This window comes from Sceloporus undulatus, chromosome 1 (assembly GCF_019175285.1).
Source record: "Sceloporus undulatus isolate JIND9_A2432 ecotype Alabama chromosome 1, SceUnd_v1.1, whole genome shotgun sequence".
Taxonomy (NCBI): domain Eukaryota; kingdom Metazoa; phylum Chordata; class Lepidosauria; order Squamata; family Phrynosomatidae; genus Sceloporus; species Sceloporus undulatus.
The window spans coordinates 209,872,519-209,878,518 of record NC_056522.1 but is presented as its reverse complement, the minus strand read 5'-3'; the positions used below and the strand labels follow the sequence as shown (position 1 = coordinate 209,878,518).

General features: G+C 41.1%; 1 protein-coding gene across 1 annotated transcript in view; it reads left to right on the top strand.

Annotated features, from left to right (window-relative positions):
- The first annotated feature begins 260 nt into the window (after nucleotides 1–260).
- LOC121919913 (collagen alpha-1(XXVIII) chain-like) overlaps nucleotides 261–6,000 on the top strand; it is a 109,813-nt gene continuing 104,073 nt past the window's right edge. Inside the window, exon 1 of the mRNA XM_042446918.1 lies at nucleotides 261–319. The gene's annotated coding sequence lies outside the window, so the exon portion shown is untranslated. The remainder of the gene's footprint in view (nucleotides 320–6,000) is intronic.

The following is a 6,000-nucleotide window of genomic DNA, read 5'->3' as shown; positions in this document are numbered from 1 at the left end:
CATGCTAGTTCTCATTAACCAAGTTAATTGCTCTACATCATTTATACCCTCTTGCACACTTACAAAACAATTTTATGATTCCCACCTTGCCTTGGTTTGACCTAGACCATTTTACAACCCCTCCCTCCCTCTCTTACCTGCATTCCTGAGCCCAAACAGGTGCCACTGTGAGAGCAGCTCCTCCCCATTGCTGGGATTGTGGACCATGAGTGTGCTCTTGCTCTCTCCCCCTCCCCTGGCATTTAACCCAACAAGATAAACTGCATAACTGAGAATTATTAAATTGAAACTGAGGAACAGCATAGCTAAAGCAAAACAGGTTTGTTTGGGGGATTTTTAAAAGGGAAAAATTGAGTGTGAGATGAGATAAAGTAGTTTATAAACTACAGTAAGGATTTTTCAAAATAGTAAATGACAGTAGTTTTTGTACATTCTGGATTCTAGAGTGTCAGAAATACTGGAAAGAGTTTGCTCTCTCACTCAGGTCAGACAAAAAGGACCAGTTCTTCACACAGCACTTAGTTAAACTATGGAATTTGCATCCTCAGGATATGATGATGGCCACCAATTTAGAGGGCTTTAAAAGGGGATTAGACAAATTCACTGTGGATAAGGCTATCAGTGTCTGCACGTTATTCTGAAGGCTATATATTACCCCTTGCATCAGAGGCAGAATGCTTCTCAACGCCACAAACCTGGAAACATATGTAGGCGGCCCCTGCAGCCCTCATATCTTGCTTGTGGGCTTCCCATAGGCATCTAGTAGGAAACAAGATTCTGGGCTAGGCAGGTCTTTCATCTGGACCAGAAGGGCTTTTTTATATATAAAGATCATCCATTGGCTCTAAGATGTTTTTACACTTATTACAAAGTGGAGGGCAACTGTGACAATTACATACACACATAAAAATATGTGCAATCCAGGATGGTTTGGTGGTTTGAGGGCTGAACTAGGAATCCAGGAGATGAAGGTTTGAATCATTGTTCAGCCATGGAAACCCACTGGGAGACCTTTGGCAAGTCACATTCTCTCCGCCTCAAAGGAAGGAAGCAGTGAGAAAATCCTAGGATAAGGTCACCATAAGTCAAATTTGACTTTAAGGCATATAATGACACATACATATTTATAACTCCCTGTTCTGAATTTTATTTATTTGTTTATTTAGAGTCAAAATTACCCCAAATCACTCCTGCATTAGTGTAGTCAATGACTGCATCTGCACTGCAGAAATAATCTAGTTTGACACCAGTTTAATTGCCATGACTCGATGCAATGGAATTCTGGGATTTATAGTTTGTTGTGGCACTTGAACACTCTGACAGAGAAGATTAAGTACATTCGGCCCTCCTTATCCACGAATTTTTTATCCACAGATTTTTTATCCACGAATTCAAGCATCAACAGACTGAAAATATTCCCCAAAAAAGTACAAATTCCAAATAGCAAATGTGATTTTCCATTTTATATAAGAGACACCATTTTACTATGCCATTGTATTGAATGAGACTTCAGCATCCACTGATTTTTTTTATCCATGGGGGTCGTGGAACCACACCCCAGTGGATAATAAGGGCCCACTGTATCTTACAAATCCCAGAATTCCATCACATTGACCTGTGGCAGTTAAAGCGGTGTCAAATTGTATTATTTCTGCAGTGTGGATGCAGCCTGTGACTACTACTAGGAAGGACATGTGGTTTCTATTTTATTTAGCTGGGCTGAGTTTATATATTCAGAAGGCATAGCACACACATATACATGCACCTTGATTATTCTGTGACTGATATACAGTACTTGATGACTGGCAGCTGAATCCCATGCACAGTATTAAGTTTTGAAATTATCTTCAAACCCTGAAATTCTGTATCTGTGCAATGGAGTTTGTGACTGATTTATTATTTTCTTGTTGTTGTTGTTTCCTTTCTAATTCTGTATTTTATACTGAAGAAATTTGGACATGTATTATACCTAGGATGCTCTTGGATACTACTTTGTTTTATCCTTCAGTTATATCTTTACTGTACTTTCACCACACCGGCCCTCCAGTTTCACAGTCAGGAAAATGGTGGATCACATAAAAATAAGAGACTGTGACACAGTTCTGGAACTTTATATGGTCTTCTTGATGACAGAGTAAATCAAACCTACATAAAACTATTCCAAACATGGGTAAAGTTATTGGGTCCTTTGGAGATGCTGCTTCCTAAGCAATGTGGTTGCCAAGAGCTTATGTCATAAAAAATAAAATATGTAACTGGAGAATAAAACAAAATAAAGTACCCAAGGTCCTAGGTATAATAGGATCTGCGTGTCCAAATACATCCTAGCCTTCCATTGCAAGAGTTGTAATTTCAGGAATATATCATATTACTGTATTTAACTTCCTTCTTTATGTCAAGATCCGTAGCAGATTTTGTTGTTGTGTGCCATCAAGTAATTTCTAACTTATGTTGACCCTATCAGAGGGTTTGGCAAGATTTTCTTGACCTTTTCTTTCCTCTGAGGCTGAGAGAGGATGACTTACCCAAGTCACTCAATGGATTTCCATGGCTAAGCAAGGATTTGAATTCTGGTCTCTAGAGTTGCAATCCAATGCTTAAACCAGAATTACGTACACTTAAAAAGGAGTCCTGTGACACATTAAAGAGAGCTAGCATGGTGTAGTGGTTTGAATGTTGGAATAGGACACTGGGAGACCTGGGTTCAGTTCCCAGCTCAGTCATGAAACCCCATGGGTGACCTTGGGCAAGTCACACTCTCTCAGCCTCCAAGGATGACAATGGCAAGTCCCCTTTGAAGAAACTTGCCAAGAAAACCCCATGATAGGTCCGCCATTAGTCAGAAACAACATGAAGGCACACAACAGCAACAAAAACAAAGCACCTTAAAGATTACTTCATTCATGTGTTGAAATAAATTAGCAAGTCTTTAAGAGGCCTTAGGACTTTTTTGTAATTGAAACAAAATCACACAACACTCTCTCTGTCTGAAACCTGATGAAAAGTTACGCTCTCCTCTTTCTTTCTTTTTTTCCCTTTCTTCCTGTTCCTGATCACTCAAAAGCCTCTAATCAACCTCATGCTGCCATTAGGGCAGAAAGAAGAAGATGGGCAAGTGGGAATAAAACCTCCACAAGTGTATTGCTGGTTTCTGGGAGGGTTGTGATTTATGCAGGTTCAGGGCCTGCTTGGGGTAGTGGTACGACACAGCACCAGGGTCAAGCCACCAGAAACACTGGGGGCAGATCAGAATATTCAATGAGCTTCCTGGCACCTCTGAATCACAAAGAAGGGATAAGATCTCTCCATCACAAGATCCAGAGATGGAGGGAGGGAGGGAGGGAGGAAGGGGGGCTCTCCCAATCTCCCTGCCTGCCTGTCTCCTTTCACTGGAGGAGAAAAGTGCCTGAAACATTCCTTTCTGCCTCCCCCCCCTCCACTATTGTTGTTTGCTTTGTGTGTTCACTGTTGCCAGTGGAATTCTTGTCGTGGTTTCACAGCCAGGCGCACTAGGCAAGCAGCAGGCACAGGAGAAGAAGCCAGCTGCTCTTGGCCAGGAGGGGAGGTGGTGGTGCTGGAAGGGTTGGGTTTGGGGGGGGGGTCACAGCTTCTTAATCCCCAAGAGAGTAGCAGGAGAGGTGGGGGTCAGTAATTCTTAAAGGCCAAGCAATCTCTTTCACCATCTCCACCACCTGTCTCCCTGGCTGCTTCCCCCAGAGAACCACGGGCTGCATCTGCAGTGCAGAAATAATCCAGGTTGACGCTACTTTAGCTGCCACTGCTATGGAATTCTGGGGCCTCATTCCCACTTACAGATAAATCAGTGTGCAATCCAAATCAATGGATCAATTCAACATCGGATCGTGGTTTACACTACACTTGCCTCTATCACATTTTCTGGCATCAAAATAACCCACTTGTGGTTCCCGTTCACGAATGAATTGATTCAAAATTATTCAGTTCCAGACGGCCAAAGGAGAAATTTGAATTGATTCCAATCCGCTTGTGGTTCATACACTTGCACACAATCAATTTATCGAAAAAGAACCGGGTTAAATGGGTCTAGAACATGGGCCCCCTCTCAGAATCGCTTCAGCGATTTGGATTAAGTGGGAACCACGGTTCAAACTGATTTGCGATCCTGTTTAAAAGGTAGTGGGAATGATTTGTCATATTTTGTGAAACATTTCGCCTTCTCTGTCAGAGAGCTCTGGTGCTTCAACAAACTACAGTTCGCAGGATTCCATAGTATTGAACCATGGTACTTAAAGTAGGGTCAAACTGGACCTACAAACTGTAATTTAAATAGTTTTTTGTGGGTTTTTCAGGCCCCATGTTCTGGAAGAGTTAATTCCTGATGTTTCGCCAGCACATCAGCTGGTGAAATGTGAGGAATAAACTCTTCCAGAACATGGCCACATAGCCCAAAAAACCCACAAAAAGCTATGGATGTCAGGCGTGAACAACCTTCGACTTCACATTTAATTTAAATGTTAACAAAGAATGTATATATGCATATGACTGAAACATAATAGCATGAATGGGCTGAATAATCACCTTGAGAGACTGCATCACCGGGGAGGGTGTGACTTGGAAGTTTAAAATAATCCAGTTTAACACCACTTGAAGAGGTCAATGCGATTTAATTCTGGGATTTTTAGTTCTGTAAGATAGAGTGGGCCCTTGTTATCCACTGGAGTTTGGTTTGGTTCCAAAATCCATGGTTTGGTAACAAAATCCATGGATGCTCAAGTGTCATTTAATGCAATGGCATAGTAGAATGGTGTCCCTTATATAAAATGGAAAATCAATTTTGCTATTTGGAATTTATAATTTTTCGGAATATTTTCAGTCCATGGACATACCTCTATGTTTTTATGGTTTATAGTTCGGTCTTTTTAGTACTTTTAATAGATGTTGTATTTGTGTTTGTTTCTAGCCCCTGAAGAAAGCTTTTCCTACTGAGGCCAAAATGCATTGTCCATTTTAAAATTACTGAAAAAATCTCAGAGCACGTGGAGCTTGTCTCCTCACTGTTTTCTGCACCACCCCAGCATGGCAGGGGGTTGGACTGGATGGCCCTTGTGGTCTCTTCCAACTCCACAATTCTATGATTCTATGTAATGTGTTGTGGATCTGCCCACTTTATTTGAGTTGTACATGGGTCTCAAGAAGGGGAACAGGAGTTCCAACGAAGAACTCAGACACTGGGGGAGGCATCTGAGATCTAGAGGCCACAAGACAAATGAGCTCATGAAGTTTAGGCATCTATGTATGTTCTTGATCTTAGGAATTTGGGGATAAATTAATTGTGTAGGTCTCATACTGATCTTTCCTGGGGATCTGGGAGGGTTTTGAGAAGCTCACAGAGATGCCCAGAATAATTCCAATCATGCATGTGAGGAACCTTTTCAAAAGGGGCATGTCTGTCCCATTCAGAACTGCGGACCTGTTGACTTGTGTTTCTACCAATCTGAAGGGACATACTCCTAAAAGATGAGTTTTATTCTTCTTTGGAAGAATTTTAAAGGTAGGACTTAATTGTAATCAACTATAGTCAACCCTCTCTATCCATGGAGTCTTTATCTGCAGATCTGATCATCCATGGCTTGAAAATATTCACAAACAAAAGTTTCCAAAAAGCAAACTTTGATTTTGTCATTTTATGTAGGGGACATCATTTTACTATGCTATTGTATATAATGGGACTTGGGCATCCATGGATTTTGATATCCATTGGTGGTGGATCCTGAAACCAAATCCTGGATACCAAGGGCCCAAAGAGATAGTTAAAAACAATATGATATTATTTTATGGGGGGGGGGAGTGTCAAAGACTGGGATACATTGGTGTTTTTTTATCTTGACTTTTACTTATTTACAGTTATAGCTAATATCATCCATCTGAGCTGGCAAACAACAATTGAAAATAGGGAGCTTATCGCTTGGCATACTAAATCGATTTACCTCTATGTGGCTTAAAGCTTAATTAGGGTGGCAT